Source organism: Miniopterus schreibersii, assembly GCF_964146895.1.
Source record: "Miniopterus schreibersii genome assembly, chromosome: 2".
NCBI classification, from domain to species: domain Eukaryota; kingdom Metazoa; phylum Chordata; class Mammalia; order Chiroptera; family Miniopteridae; genus Miniopterus; species Miniopterus schreibersii.
The window spans coordinates 182065659-182081355 of NC_138102.1; the positions used below are offsets into that span (position 1 = coordinate 182065659).

Sequence of the window (15697 nt, forward strand, 5' to 3'; positions counted from 1 at the left end):
ATTGGAATGCTAGTATGGGATGTGTGCATGTGGTTATAAGGATTCAAGATTTTAGGACCTTTATTGAAATTTGACACGATTTTCTGCTGTCAGTTGCTCTAGGAATACCTGCCATTTCATCTTAATTGATGTTTGTGAAATGCCTTGTCTTCCTCTGCGGAAAGGCTTTAAGTGTTGAGCATTATTACTGTTACAGTGGTGGTTTTATTATTAAAGCACTGCCAATGAGGTTACACAACAGCTTGGATCAGGAAGTGACATGAGGGTGCTGATTCCACTGAAGCTACAGAGGATGGGGATTTTGGATGGTAAAATGTTAATTACTGGAGATGGAATTCAGGCTCGAGTCCAGCACTGTCCTCCTGCAGATCATTTCAGTCCCAGAGGCTGGGGCTGGCTCTCTGGCAGTGGGTCCTGAGCATCCTGCCCTCCCCTGGCTGGAATGCTGGATTCACTTCTCTGTAGCTGCCACAGAGAAAGAATCCAGTGGCCGCAAGCCAGGAGCACGTGTCTGACAGCGTCAGGGATGACTCTGGAAGCTTTCCAGGAGGCGAAGGGCTGTTCCCTTTGCATGCAATCAATTATTTATTTCTAAAGCGATTTATTCTTTCTCCCTTTAGAATTCTGCTCCTTGCTTCCAGCTCTTGAGGACTATCTCCAAAGAGAGGGTGGGGATCGAGGAGGTAGGCTTGGCACACAAGGATGGTAGAAATGCCCATTCATAAAGCTGAGAAAATAAACAGAGAGAGAGAGAGAGATGGGCTTCTGGTTCCGAAGCACCACGATTGTTTATTTTAGGGTGGGCCCTGGGGCGGAGGATGTGGTGGAGGCGATGACAACCTCTCCATAGCTTTAGTTCCCAGTAATGTCACTTCTAGAAACTGATGAAGGAACGTGGGTTCTGAATGAAATGTTTTTAAGATGTTGGGCTGGCTGCCAGGTACAATTCTGGGCTAAGAGAAAGGCACTAAAGTACAATGAGAAGAGAGAAGGTTCTGGAGTCAGACAGATCCAGGGCCAAACGCGGGGCCCAGCAACTGCCTTCTCTCTGGGTGACCTTGGGAGAGTTTCCCAACTTCTCCGGCACCTTGGTTTCCTATCTGTAAAATTTAGAGAATTTGTAAAACGCACAGGCCATCCCTGCAAAGGACTCCGCACAGTATTTGGCACAAAGCGGGCACGCAATAAGTGGGAGTCATTATTATCGTCAACCGCAGGCCGAAGGACCAGGCTCATCCAAACTCCCCGGTAAACAATTAGCGAGCAGAGCGGAGACCACGTCTGACCGACGCGCCCGTTTGCCCAATAAGGGACCAGAAAAGAACTGCGTGGAGTCAAACCAATGGCATTGGCCCTTGTTGCTGGACGGGCTTTCTTGCTGTTCCGCCAATAGTGTGAAGATCTGACTAGGGAGTGACATTCTGACGGTCCAATGACGTACAACCAGCCCGCGCTCGGCGCTTCGAGGGAGATAAATCAAGGAGCCGGCACGTATACATTCCGTTATTAGGCAGAACTGGATGCAGAGAGGAACTTGGGGGATAATGCGCAGGGGCTAAGCACTAATGAGCTAAAAAAAAAAAGAAAAAGAAAAAAGACGATGGTTGGGCCAACTGAGCTCGGCCGCCATCATGCTCTAGTTTCCCCTTCGCCTCTCCGGGTCGGCAACCGAGGAAGCGGCCTCTGGGATGCTAAGGGGGTGTGTCCCCGAATGATTGGTGCAGGCAGCCCAGCCAATCCTAGCTCGTCAAACGGGAAGCACTTGGCCAATGAGGGGCGACGGCCGCGGCGAGGAATTGGAGGGGCGGAGCATCAGCTTGACGAGCACAAAAGCCAGCCAGTGAGAGTCGGAGGCATCCTTCCCGAAGCCAATGGAATGAGGCTGTGGGCGGCCCCTCGAGTGTTTGTGTTGTGGTTTTGGGGGAGGGAGGCGGAGGGGAAAGTTTGTTTATTTTGTTTTTAGTTTCTGGGGTCCCCGCGTTTCTGAGAGGTGAAGCGGGAGGGACTGACCCCAGCTCCCCTCAGTCGTCCTACTACGTCGCCTCCACAGCCTGCGGAGAAGCGGGGACCGCGCGCATCGCAGCGCATCGCCTCACAGCGGAACGCCGCGCACTCGGAACCGGCACGGCTCGGCGGTGAGTGAGGACCGACGGCCGCCGCCGCTCTTCCCCTCCCCCGCACACCGCGAGTCAGAGCTGGGCGGCCGGGTGGGCGAGGACGCCCGCGGGAGCGCGCGGCGCGGGCAGGCCTGTCAAGCTGAGGCGCAGAGTGCGCGAGTCCTCGCGAGTGAGCGAGCGCGGCGGGGAGAGGCCCGGGAGGGGCGTGAGCGCGCGCGGGACCCGGCGGGGGCGGGCGTCTGGGGGGTTTGACCCCGGGGCGGGTAGGGACGCGAGCGACGTCCCGCGCGCGGGGAATGGGCTGCCGGAATGGCAAGGCCGGGACGGGCGGCGCGCGGGGCTGTGGGCGTCATGCGCCGGCAGGTGTGAGCTGGGGAGGGCTTCCGGGTGGGCTGGCCGGGTCGGGTTCGCTTCCCGTGGCTGGGGGGCCTCGGGGCAGGGAGGGGTCCCCGTCGCGGCGGAGAGCCGAGGCCCGCGAAGGCGCGTGTCAGAGAGGCGTCAGGCCTCGGAGCCTCCGGGTGCCTGCCTGCCTGTGTGCACGACCTGCGTGGCGAGTGAACGTGTCCCTTGCCTAACCTGGGCCGGGGGTACCACCCCCTCACCCCTCATTCCAGAGACTGGTGTGTGGCCTTCTTCGACAGGCGATTCAGACTTTCCAGGAGGAATCGAGGGGTATAACATTGTACGAAACAGCCGGAGGAGTGTTTTCTGCCTTCCTGTGGTCCGGCGCCCTTTAGTTTCAAACGAGCGGGGTTATTAGCCCACCCTGGGCGAAATCCACTGTAGGGGCAGGAAGACACCCAGGAACGGAGCCTCTTGTGAACGCGCCTTATAAGGACCAGCCCATCTTCCATTCTTTGGGCACAGGGTATCAGTCTGCGTTTTTTTCAGACTCCTCGCTTTCTCATGTTTTGCCATTTTATTGCTTTTTAGCATCTGTGCTAGAGATCGAGCGAGGGTTAAGGCGAATCTCAAGTTGGTCGTTTGTATTACAATATAAGCGAAATTATACACCGATATTTGCCAGAGATTTCTCCATAGTCATTGAATAAACGTTGTTAGTTGCGCCCCCCACCCCCCAGCAGTTAAGCATACCAGAAGTAAGGTGTGTATCTTAGCATTTTGTGAAAGTTTAGCAATAGAGACTGTGTCCTTCATCGTTGTGGGGAATTTCATCAGAATGATAGTTTCCTATTGATTTGGAGAAGCATTGGTGATTTTGGCTTTGAAACTATTCTTTCGGAAGTGTGAATGTAAATACCCCTTAAAAATCAGAACTTTAGCATATTGTCTTGCAATTCTACAATGTGTAGTATTGCTGTAGGTAGTTAATAGAAGGGATGTAAACGTGGTAGGTGCCTACACTAAGGCAAGTATCCGGAACACAGAGCAGGCTGGCTTGTCCCACTTGGGATGCCTATATATTTTCTTAGTTCTTGACCGTTTTTAAGTGCTTGTCCCAAACATTATTTGAGCGGAATAGTTTGTGATAGGACTCAGGGAGAAAAAATTCCCAAGCTGTTTTTCTAAGGTAGCAGATAAATGTCATACCCTTGAAACAAAATAATTTTTTTCCTCATTCAAAAGGAAGCTCTTAAAAAATGTTTAAAATCAGAACAATATCATTTGTTCAAATGGTAGTAACACATTTATTGCATGCTTCCCATATGCAAGCCTCTTGATATATTTTCTAATGCTTACCTCACTCTGGCCTATGGGGTAGGTATCATTACTGTTTCATGGCTGAGAAAAAGCTGCCAAGAGCCACACAGCTAGAAGGTTCGGGGACATAGATTTAGTCTCAAGTCTGTCTGGTTTCAAAGCCTTGTGCTTGTTCCATTTTGCCCCCTAAGTTATCCAGAGGAAGAAGTGTGGAAAAGGCACTGAAAAGTAGAGAGGCATAGTAAAGGGAAATACCACTAATGATTAGGTTGCCTAATTTAAGAATCTAATGCTAAACTCCTTAGCTTTTAAAAATTAAGAGCATTTGTATCAAAGTACGTCTGTGCTTTGTTTTTATTTCCTCCCTGTTTAATTTTTATAAAGATAAATAAAATGCATTTAATTAGAGGTCAAAGTTTTCAGAGTCCTTTGTGCAGATGTCCGCTTCACTACCTTGCTGTTGTGATTAATCCTATGTGCTCTTCCAGGGACCAGGAACTTTTGTATGTAAGCACAGTGCTTGGCACATAGTAGGGGACAGTAAATGTTCATTGACTAAGGAGCAGATTTTAAAATGTAATGACTTTGGATTCATTTTAGCAGTTTTAGTTTAATGGGACAGTAAAAACATGAATAGTTCATGTGCAAAACGCATTTTTCTAGAATACTTAAATGGAACAACTCATATGGTCTTGGAAGTTTGGCTCTGCCAGTTTGCTAAATCTCCTGAGTCTACGTACCTGTTTGAGCTGCTGCACCATTCTGTTCTTCCTTTCACCCCGAGTTCTGAAAGAGGGGGCTATAATGACTGCTTCCCTTTACTACTCAGTCTTTCTTTGAACCTTTGCAGCCCCACTTCCAACTTCACCACTCACTGAGGCATTTCCCAAGGTTATCAGTTGGTTCCCAATGGTTAAATTTCCCAGAGCATCTTTTTCTGTCTGCCTTTAGCAGTCTGTCCTTTTGACTATCCCCACTCTCTTTAAATTTTTATTTTAAAAAATAACATGTAGTAGCATTGACTTTTAGTGTGTATACAGTTCTATGAATGTTAACACATGTATAGATTTATGTAACCACCACCACAGTTAGGATTCCGAATAGTTGTATTACTGTTCCCCACCCCCCAACTCTCTCACACTATCCCTTTGGATACACTTTTCTCCTGACTTCTCCTGAGGCTGGGGCTCCTTTTGTTGTCCTTGTTTTATTTTTCTCTTTTCTACTCCTTGAAAGTGTTACTTACTTTTGGTACTTAAAATACCTATCACCTCTCTATCTACTAACCTGCACATTCATGCCCGGCCTCTCTTCCATAATCCAAATATTCATGCCTACATGCTGCAGTTCACTGCTCCTTTATATGCACTGTGTTTAAAGTTATTACTAACTTTGCCTCCTAAACTAGCTCTTTCATCAGATTTTTCTGTAATTTTCAGTAGTGTTATTCTTCTCCCAAACTTGCAACCTGGGAACACTTGGAGGGAGGGCCTTATAATAAACTCTCTTATCCCAGACCTGATATCCTGCTACTCAGATACAAATACTGGCTTCTGCCCCTTTGTTGCCAAGCCGTCTCTGGTTCTTTAGGCTGTGTGGAGCATAGGCAGTTGGAGCACTTCCAGCCCCCTCAGGATCAGACTGCTTTCCTGATCAAAACCCCTCATGGCTTCCATTGCACTCAGGTTGTTTGGGATTTTATTTTTCATTTTATGAGGCTCTGTAAGATCTGGCCTCCGCCTGTCTCTCCAGTCTTTCTGACCTTCTAATTCTACTCCGTCTTTCAGTTCCTTTTCCAGCCTCAAGGTGTTTGTACCTACCATTCTCCTGGCTTGGGCTATTCTTCCCTCCCTGCTTCCTAACCCTCACCCCCTACTTCCCCCTTGTCTTCACCCAACTGACTTGAGGGGTCAGATTAAATTGTAACTTCCTCAGAGAGGCTTTTCTTTATGACCTTGTACCACTACCTCCACCCACCCTCAATTACATCTCTTAGAGCTCCTGCTCTGTTTTCACAGCTCTCACCACAATTTGTGATTCAGGACCATGTCTGTTTTGTTTCCCATGTCTCCAGAGCCTAGCCAAGAATCAGGCATACAGAAAACTCCCAGTAAATGTTTGTTGGCTGTGTTGTGAGTCTAGGCTTTGGATTTTATAATTTATTGCTATATTGTAGTTTTTGGTAGCCTTGTTTTCTCTTACCTTCTCTGAGACTTGAAACCACTATTGGAGGTCTTGCCAAGTAGTGATAGATCGGAAATTGCTGAAGAGGACCCTGATACTGTTCTCCCTCTGAATTGTGCCTGCCTGGGAGCCCTTCACACTGAGCCAGACTAGATCTAACCTAAACTGTTGGCTGAGCTTGCCAAGTCCGCTGAGCAATGCACCTTGGTCATACAGACCGGGGTCAGCGTTTGCAGCTGTTCTTCCCTCACCTCACCCTGCTCTTGGTTTCTTCCTGCTCTCTCCACCCAGTGTGGACTTCTAAAGACACTGTACGCTTTCCAGCTGAGTCTGCTTACTCTTTGACATTTACTACTTTTCGACACTGACAACTGCCTCTAGTGTCTTGACCCTACAGATTGCCCCCATACTAATCTTTGTTTATGTTTCCTGCCCCCTCTCCAGGTCTACCCCAGGCACTTAAGTTTGAAAACCTTTAGTGGTGTCCCATTGCCCAGATAGTTTAGAATGCAAGCCACAAATATGAGCCACATAGGTAATTTTAACTTTTCTGGCAGCCACATTAAAAATAGTAGAGAGTAAAGTTGATTCTCGTAAACATTTTATTTACTTCAATATATCCAAAATATTATTATGTAAGCAGGTCATCAGTAAAAAAAATTGAGATGCTTTATATTCCTTTTTTCATATTAAGTCTTTGACATCTGGAGTGTATTTTTCAACATCTCAATTCAGACTAACCACATGTCAGGTTCTAAGTAGCCACATGTGGCTGATGGTTACCATGTTGGACAACACACCTCTAAACCATATCCTCAACATAGTTGAAAGGCCATACCTGGGTATTTTCAGCCATTGGCCTTTTGATAACTCTATTCCCCTTACCTAGAACCAGCTCCTTTTCCAAATATGCTAACCTCCTTTGCTGAGAAACCCAGGGGATCCCAAGACCACTCTTAAACTTCATTTCTCAACATATCCACTGAACCCTTTTAACATTAACTTTTTGTGTCACTATTTTTTCATATAGCAATTACTTATAATATTTGTTAGTTTGTTGTAATCAGGGGTAATATTAAAATATCTAACAACTGATAAGGCATGGGCACTGACCAATAGGAATAGGTACCTGATGAAATGGATCTGATGGCATCTGTACACAGCCTCTATGTTCCCTCTGTGTATACCTGTTGAATTACAGCTCGGATTGTCTTGGGGTGTGTATTATCAGCTTCTCCCTGAGAGACTGGGAGTTCCTTGAAGGTCGACTTTTGTCTTACTCAGGTTTGCATCCCTAAGACTAGCTCCTGACCTGGCCTGTAGTAGGCAACTTATATTTTAAATAAATGAACAAATGCTACTTTGCATTTAGAAACTAAAATATAAGTTGTTTTTAAAAAATTTAATTTAAAGAAGCATCGATTTGTTGTTCCACTTATTTATGCATACATTGGTTGATGCATGTATGTGCCCTGACCAGGAACTGAACCCACAATCTTGGAGTATCAGGATGATGCTCTAAACAACCGAGCTACCCAGCCCAGGCTCCTTTGAGGACAGAGATCATGAATTATAAAGGAGTATATGGCATATTTTCTTGATTGTCTTCATAGGAGCATTTCTTCTGAATAAAGATTTGCTTTTTTAAAAAATAACTGTTTACATATTGCTATGGGTTTTCAGGCTGAGTCAAAAATGAGGTTGAGCTTTAATTTAATGAGACTTATTTTCTTTTGTGGTTTGTAAACTAGCTCTGAAAGCAGCTTCAAAAGGAGAGCTCCTTGGAATTAATGCATACTCTTCCAGAGTTAGGGACACAATTGATTACTGGAAAGGCACTGAACTAGGAGTTAAAAGTTCTCGGCTGGTTTGTATTGTAGATTTTTGCTTGAGTACCCACTATGTTCCAAGCAAGGAATGATTGCAAATTCAGCTACTATAAATAGTATGAAAAAAATGTCCCTTTAACATAGAGATAAAATGATTAATTCTTCCTAGGAAGATTTAATTCCTCTCTACTTGCTTATACTTTACTCATTTCTAGCATAGACTGCACTATATCATGGTTCAAGATCTGTTTCTTTTACAGATTGTGAGTTTCTTAAGAGCAAGACTGTTGCATTCGTCTCTGCATCCCCAAGCACATGCTGTACTATGCCTGCCATGTTGCAGGCACTCAAATGTTTGAATAAACTCAAATTACTTACCTTTGAAGAACCTCAGTTTTTTCTTCTGTAAGTAGGGAATTCTCTGCCTCAGAATTGTCAAAACTGCAGCAAGAATAATCTTTTAAAACTACATACCTGTTCTATATATGTTATACTTCAAATATAAAACATTTACTTAAAAAACAAATATAGCCCTGGCTGGTGTGGCTCAGTCAGTTGGGCATCCTCCCACGCACTGGAAGGTTGCCAGTTAAGATTCCTTGTCGGGGCACATGCGCGGGGTTGTGTGCTCGATCCCTGGTGGGGGGTGTGCAGGAGGTAGCCAATTGATGTTTTACTATCACATCGGTGTTTCTCTTTCTTTCTCTCCCTTCCTCTTTCTCTAAAAAAAAAAAATCAATAAAACAATCTTTGAATTTTTTTATCAATTTATAAATCTGATCACATTTCTTCCCTACTTTAAACAGTTAATGAGTCCCCAAAACTCTGCTGTACCCTCTCTGGAATATAAACTTCACGAGAATAAGTATCTGGTCTGTCTTGTTCACTTAGTGCCAATGAAGATTCTGCCTCCTCTCCGGCCACTCTTCCCTTTGCTGCGTACTCTTGCCACACTGACCCCCTTCTGGTTCTTGAGATGCCTGTTACTCTTCACTCAAGGTCTCTTCCTTGTACTTCCTGTTCCTATGGCCTGTAAGCCCCCCACCCTGACCTTAGCTGATGCTGCTTTAATTTCAGCTCAGTTTATATGTCAGTTCTTTAGTGATTTCCTAATCACCCCCAGCCCAGACCAGGAGATGTACTCCTTTTAAACACTCAGAGCACTAATGCAATCGTAGTTAAATATTTGTATATTGTTTCCCTGCTAGAACATAGTGACATGAATAAAACTACCTTGTCTGTCTTGTTCACATTTGTATCACCAGTATTTAGCACTGTAGGTTACACATAGTAGGTCCTCAATAAGTATTTTTCAAATGAGGTTAAGGAAGAAAACTAAAAATAGAATTAAAAAACCCGTAGTCATTATAATGGTTTAAATAAATACGTGGGGGCAGGATGTGGCTCTCCTTTTTAAATTGTCTCCAGGTTATATTTTTCTTTAGTTTCTACTTGTAGTAGGTAAACATTTTAAGATTACAGAGAGAATATTGTAATTAAAATTTTTAATTTGTCTGGAAATTTTTATTTAGTCATTGTAGACTTTAACGAGTATCCCTTTAATCCTTATTAGCAGAAATGAACAGAATGGTTATTTCTTTAAAAGTCTTTTCATATGCTAGGGACTGACATGACGACAATTTCACTGAACGTTGGAGGCATACCATGTGCTGAATGCTGTGTTAGAAGCTAGGACTACAAGGATGGGATGGGAAGAGATCCTGCCTCCCAAGGGGGGCACAGCCAAGTGGGTGAGGCAGACATGGACCCAGATAGATGAGTGCCATTTGCTGTGATAAACAGTACAAGGGATGGGGCAGAGGTGAAAAAGTCATCAACACAACTGGAGGTCAAGGAAGCCTTTCCAGGACAGGCGACATTCCCATTAAAGTCCTGAAGGAAAGGGCAGTTCAGGCAGAGGGAACACTCTGTGCAGAGACACGAAGGAGCATATTTAGGACAGTCTGTGGAGAATGGTGACTAGCACAGTGGTATGCTTTATAAAGCTGGTGTTGGGGTACAGGGCCAACAGCTAACTTAGATGGGCTAACTGTGACATTTCACACTCAGACTCTTTGATTATACTGCATTTTACAACTGGAAATGGCTTTAGAAATGATGTGAGTCCGTATATTTGAATTCATAAAGGCATCATAAAGTACCGGTCAAAGAAGATAATCATAAACCAGAATGGTGCTTGTCGCTCCTGGTGAATGTGTTTGCTTGAAGACAGGCAGTACTTACAACCATGCAGATGATTTTAAATCGGTGGAGTTTTAGAAAGTGGCGCCTTATTTAAGCTTATCTTTAGGAGCCGAGAGTAAAGGCAGCGACCTCCTGATCACCTGGAGTGAGTGCTAATCTGCATGCCTCACAAGGGCCATATACTGAACCAGTGAAAGGCATGGAATCAGAAAGGGTTGCCCAGAGGATCTCTGGGTACATGTACTGGGAAAGACGATTCCTACAGCTCAAAAGTCTTTACAGTACATATTTATAACTTTTCCAAGTACTCACTGAACTAATGTTCTCAGCATTCGTTCAACTTTATTCTCAGCCAGAATGAAAAAAGGAGGGTTCATTGAATGGAAACCTAGCCTGTTTTCCTTCATTTTACTCTTTAGTTCAGTAGCTCTTTACTTTCACGTCCCCTCCATATCTCTTTCTCAGCTGTTACTCTTGGCGTCTCCTTTTCCCTAATCCACCCCACCTCTTGCTGTCTTTCATTCTATTATCACTAAGTTGTTTTCAAGTACAGCTGCTGAATATCTGCGCTTGGTTGGCTAACCAGTGATTCTCAGCTTTGCATATTAGGAGCTTGATATTTTTCACTGTAAGAGGTGATTAAGCTCTGGTGGTGCTGATCACACTCAGAAGGTGCTAATTGACCTATTGTAATGTTGATTGCTACAAATTCTGTATGTTCATTCATTGACGTAGATTACTAGGGGCTAAGGAGATAATGGATGGTGGGGAGAGTGATAGCTGTGTGTAGTTTATTTCAGGATGTTTGGAAAAGAAAGGAAGGAGAAACTAGAAGCCAGGCAAGGCTGGGAAGGCAGTATTTTAAGGTAAAAAGAGAAAATCTGTTTAAAGGTATATAAGAAGAACCCAGGAGAGAAAGAGAAATTAAAGCTTCTTGGAGAAGGTAGCAAGTAATTGACAGGGCATAGGTGGAGTGATAATCGTTAGAAGTTCCTCGTAGTTGCTCGACTAGAGAAGAGGGAGATGTTAGGGGTTCTCTCTTGGATACCTTGAGCTGAAAACAAGCTTATACTACTTTATTTTTTCTGTGGCCCCCAGCAGAATGGTTTGCACGTAGTAGGTGTAAAATCTAAGATAAATCCACAGGATTAAAAGAAGATATTGATTATAACTTTAAACTTGTTTTAGTTACCAGCTCATACTATCGGTGGTTTATGATCCTGTATCTTGTGAAAAGTACAGTTACATTGATTCTTTTCCCAAAAGTGTTTTAATTGATTAAATGTATACATTTAAAATATACCACGAATTTTTTTCTTTTTTAATTTTCACCCAAGGATTGATTTTTTTTTTTTAGCGAGAGGGAGGAGACAGAGAAATATTGATCAGTTGCCTCCCGTATATGCCCAACCAGGGATCAAACCTGCAACCTAGGTATGTGTCTTGATCAGAATTGAACCAGAGACATTTTGGTGTACAGGACCATTCTCTAACCAACTGAGCCACCCAGCCAGGGCTAAAATATACCACCATTTTTATAATGCTGTTTTGGCATGTCTTAAGAACATAATAGAACCTCAACAAGTAGAAGTGACCCAGGCTTCCTAACTTAGGCCCAGGTCAGTATATCAGGACAAATGTCTTGAGCCCTGGCCGGTGTGGCTCAGTTGGGTGGAGCATTGTCCTGTATACCAAAAGGTTTCGGGTTCAGTTCCCAGTCAGGGCACATACCTAGGTTTTGGGGTTGATCCCGGGTTGGGGTGCATACGGGAGGCAGCTGATCAATGTTTCTCTGTCTCATCCATGTGTTTTTTTTTCTCTCTCTCCCTCTTCCTTCCTCTCTCTCTAAAAGCAATTAAAAAAAGAAAAAATGTCTTGAGCATTTGCCCCATCCTAAAGTGGAGGAACGAGATACAAAGTAAAACATGAAACTGAAGCCCTCCAAGGAGCTTTGTTTTTCCTCCTGTGAAAATCTTGCTGATAGTGTATCATGCTTAGTAATTTCCTTTTCATGAAGAGATATTTTACCTAGATGCATATTTCTGTGGGACTTCTAAATATAGAATCTCTCTACTTAGATGTACCATGGACAACAGATTTTAAAACAAACCTTTCACCAACTACTCTTTTGTCAACCTTCTTTTCACTGTAAGAGTTTTATATTTTTATACCAAAGTGTTTAAAATTTATGATGTTTTTATCTGCAGTTTGGCTCTCTATTCGCTTAAAAAAGGGCACACTAATTACTGATTCCCACTGAAACCATGCAGGTAGGTTTGTGGGTTGGTATAAAGAGAGATCTTTTTATGCCCCTACAGTCCCAATATATGGCCAAAACATGGGCCCAGAGGGAAAATGTTATTTTTAAAACACCAAGAGTGTTAGTGAAAAGGCTCTTTGTAGGAACAAAAAAACAACACCAAAACAAGAGAATGAAAATGCAAAAGACATCACATTTCAAGCCAGTAAGGGCTGGTTCAAAAACTTTAAAAAGGGGATCCTGTGCCCCACACACAGCTTGTGGGTTGACCTCAGCACATTGTGACACCACCCTACGCTTCCTGAACCTGCCACAGAGCCAGGGCTCAACACTGATGCCCTGTGTTTGCTTTTGAAGTGAATGCTCTCTAGACTTTTATTTACTGTACTTAAAAATGTGTATTTACTGTCCTTTTCTCTTGTTTTCCTTTAACCTCCTGTGTTTTAGACCTTGGCTTTGCCATTCAAGGTGCTTTTCAGAAAGGGTAACTCTGGAGGCTGGAGAGGGGCCTCTGCTTCACCTCCCTTAAAGAGTTAGTTGTTGACTCTTTCCGGTCCCATCACTGGTAACCCATCCTCCCAACACCTGAATCTTGGAATCCTGAAACACTGACTCTTGAAATATTGCCAAATCCTTTAACTCTTTTCTCTGTGCCTTTGGACTTCAGACCTCTTATTTTTGTTTCCCTGCCACCATCCTGATTCTGTCATCCTCAGGCTATGTCTGTATTATTAAAATAGCTTCCTGTCAATTGTCCTCTTCCCAGTTTCGGCCCAGAAAACATTTCCTACATTCTATTTTCTTTTCCCTTCTTTATCAACCTTTGCTTTCTTATTCTGTGAAATCCAAATCCCTGTGTCTGAGCCAGGCTCCGGTACTGTTTCCATCTATCAATGATCGTTCTCTAGTTTTGAATCTTTGCCTTCTTTCATACAAGTTTTTCTCTACTTTCCATATGATTTCCTCCCTTTTCCCCCATACTTTATAAGGGCTGTGCCTTATATAAAATATTCTGTTTCTGGTTTTCGAACCATTTTCTTTCTCATTCTCAAAAAGCCGCCTTTAAATTTTTTCTTCTTGGAAGCCTTTCTTTGTTGAAGACCTCCTCATTTGGGTAGTTTGTTTTTATTGATATGATTATGACTCTGATAAACTAAATAAAAATACACTTTGCTTCATTACATCTAGTGGCATTTATGTAGGCAGCTTTTTTTGTTTTTACATGCATAATTATATCATTTACAAAGTAAGACAATTTTACTTTCTTTTGAGTTCTGTTTGTTGCCTTATTGTACTGGCTAGGACCTTGAGTACCATGTTGAAGAGAAGTGGTATGAATGAGCATCCTTGCTTTTCCCCTCAGACTTAGGGGGAAAGCATTGTACCATTAAGTGTGATATTAGCTGTGTTTTCTTTATTTACCCAGCTAAAACTCAGCTGAATACTCAAGGGGTCCCCTGCAGATCTCTCTCTGTGCAGCTTTCTTCTCCAGTACTGTACACTGCAAATTCTATCTGTCTTGGCCTTTCCAGATCTCAGCTCTATCTTCTCAACTAAGAGAGGTCTCTGAGTTCCACCTGGGTTCCCCTTTCCTGTGCTGTGGCCTGGAAATGACCTAGGCAGCAAGCTCCAGCAGCTGTGTGGCTCACCTTGTTTACCATCTCTCAGGGATCGCTGTCCTTCCTTGCCTGATGTCCAATGCTTTGAAAATATATTTTGTCCATATTTTTAGTTGTTTCAGGTGCAGGGTACATCTGGTCCCTGTTATTCCATTTCTTCTGGAAGTGGCAGTCCTGCCTTTTCTTAAAACATCTAAGGAATTATTTAGGAATTGCTTCCAAAGTATGAGATATTCTTTGGAATTTCCGTAGAGGAAAATCTTCATTCTTTCAGGGTGGATTTGATTTGTGGGGGCAACCAAGAATCATTTTTTTGGGTCTGGTTAAATAATTTGTCTGGATAATACTGTTTGGGGTCCAAAATGAGTCCAGAGTTATGAGGCAGATTTCCTTGTGTGATTTGATTTGTAAACTAGTTTGGAAGCAAAATAGGAGTTGCAAAATATTTTCAGTGATGGCAGCCTAATTGAGGTAAATATAAAACTTCTTAGGGATGTGTATTTTGAAAAATAACTTTTATTTGAATATTTCTATGTATTTATTGGTATACATTTAATATCAGTTTATATTTACAACTTGCACTTAACTGCTTCTTAGTAAACTTTCTTTTTTTCAAAACATATTTTTATTGATTTGAGAGAGAGAGAGAGAGAGAGGAAGTGGGGGAGAGAGAAACAAACATCGATTGGCTGTCTCCTACATGGCCCCACCGGGGACTAGCCTGCAACCTGGGCATGTACCCTGACGGGTACATGCAACCTCTTGGTGCATGCATGGGACGACACCCAACCAATTGAGCCACACTAGCCAGGGCTTAGTAAGCTTTCTTAAATTGTTTTTATGTGATATTCTCTGTCCAACTGATGTCTAGATACCTTTGTCTATTTCCTCACTACATTTCACTCTTAACTGTAGTAGCTCCTCAAATCATGATGGTAAGCTAGCGAATTTCTGTGTATGGAAACTAAAAGCACTCTATCAAAATACGCTGCATGATATTAAGGATGTAAAATTGGTTTTTGATGCCTGTACAGCATTATTAATGCCTTTATTACTTAAATTTAAAGTTACTCATGTAAGATGTTGAATTCCAGTAGCATGAGAGCATATCTGTATCTGGTTTACACTGTAGGAATTATGCAAATGACCTAGTTCAAAGAGAGATGCCTTGAATCTGTATCTGTTATATAATTAACCAAGGACTAGCCTTAGAACCTAGTAGATTGGTGTATATATATAATACATTATATGCAACCTTATGTAATTCTTTGGGGAGGGAGTAAAATTCTTTTCCCATAGTTTTTGTTTTTTAGGTCCTGAATGTCCCATTAGTCCCACTCTCACCCCCCACTAGGAAACAAGGACTTTTTTTTTTAATCCTTACCCAAGGATATGTGTGTGTTTTAAATTGATTTTAGAGAAAGAAGAAGGGAGAGAGAGAGAAACATTGATATGAGAGAAACATGGATTGGCTGCCTCCCATATGCACCCCAACTGGGGATCGAACCCACAACCTTTTAGTGCACAGGATGATGCACCAACCAACCAACCGAGCCACCCGGCCAAGGTGAGACAAAGGCTATAAAATATCCTTAATGGATTAAATTCTTAGATTTTTAGCTTTCAACTTTTATTTTCTTTAATTTTATATTTTTAGTTAATTGAATTTATAGCTTTATAGTTCTTTTATAATCGATCTTGTAGTAGAGAGTTTGGATACTCTTTTACTTAATGTGATGTCCTCTTGGCTTGCTCTTTTTTTTTTTTTTTAAATATATCTTTATTGATTTCAGAGAGAGGAAAGGAGAGGGAGAGAGAGAG

General features: G+C 42.8%; 1 protein-coding gene across 5 annotated transcripts in view; it reads left to right on the top strand.

Moving 5' to 3' along the window:
* Positions 1-1418: 1418 nt before the first annotated feature.
* Positions 1419-15697, top strand: part of TNRC6B (trinucleotide repeat containing adaptor 6B) — a 198939-nt gene continuing 184660 nt past the window's right edge. For 4 of the 5 annotated variants that reach the window (XM_081128606.1, XM_081128608.1, XM_081128609.1 and 1 more), the window contains exon 1: positions 1419-2135. The gene's annotated coding sequence lies outside the window, so the exon portion shown is untranslated. The remainder of the gene's footprint in view (positions 2136-15697) is intronic. The other variant, XM_081128612.1, reaches the window with a different exon arrangement.